We start from the raw sequence: 1011 nt of genomic DNA, 5'->3' as shown, positions 1-1011 counted from the left end.
GTGCCCGCGGGCGCAGCGGGATGCATGGCTGGAGCTCGCCCGGTTCGGCTCGGCTCTACCCGGCGCCGCATGGGCACCCCCGAGCCTCAGCACGGCTCCATCGGCCCGGACACGGCGCTGCCCGCCCGCCCCAGCGCCGCTCTCCCGCCGCCGGCAGCGCAGGCAAAGGCAGCGGCGGCGGAGGCGGGCGGCGACGGGCAGCGCCTTCGACCTATCAGAGCCGCGCTCTGTGGCATAATGAGCCGGGAGGAGTAGCCAATCAGAAGAGCGGTTAGCGCGCGGGGGCGGGGCGGAGGAGGGGAGGAGAGGCGCTCATTGGCTGGTGAGGCGGCGGCGGCGGGCGCGGGAGGGCGCAGCGAGCCACCTCAGCCACCTCAGCGCAGGGCTCGCACCGTCGGGGCAACCGCTCCGTCGCCTTCGCTCGCCCCGGCGTTGCCGTCCGGCGTTGCTGTCCGGGCCCGCGGGCAACGCCGGGGCGAGTGAGGGCCATGGGGACGCTGCGATCGTGATGCGAAGCCTTCCAGCCCCGTTAGCCAAATACAGTTTCAGCCTCCAGGCTTTGGATCCTCCCGAGGCGTTTCCTCACGCATTACTCAGGTGCTATCTGGGACATTTTTCCCTAAAATACCACATTTCCCAGCATATAAAAACCACTGAGGAAGATGGTAAGGGGAGATGATGAGGTTTTGGAGTACGGATTTGGGGATGAACAGCCCGCCCTGCTTCTCCACATCAGCCTCACCTCAGCTTGAGGTCTCCTCCTCCCACTCTGAACGTGCGGACCCCAACTATCAGAGCCCCCGCGCTCCCCCGTGGATGGGGAACAGCACTCCCCTTTCCAGCCCCCCTGCCTCGATACCCACTGCTAATCCAGCACAGGCTAAAACAGCACCAGGGAAGGATCCTCATCCAGCTCAGAAGCCCCCAAAACCCCCTTGAGATGTTCTTGCTGCTCACCCTCCAGCTCACCAGCGGCTGCACCTCAGGGACGGCTGATGTGATCCCTGTAAG

This window comes from Platalea leucorodia (assembly GCF_965183815.1).
Source record: "Platalea leucorodia genome assembly, chromosome: 14".
NCBI lineage: Eukaryota > Metazoa > Chordata > Aves > Pelecaniformes > Threskiornithidae > Platalea > Platalea leucorodia.
The sequence above is the reverse complement of the archived record's forward strand: the minus strand, read 5'-3'. Positions refer to the sequence as shown.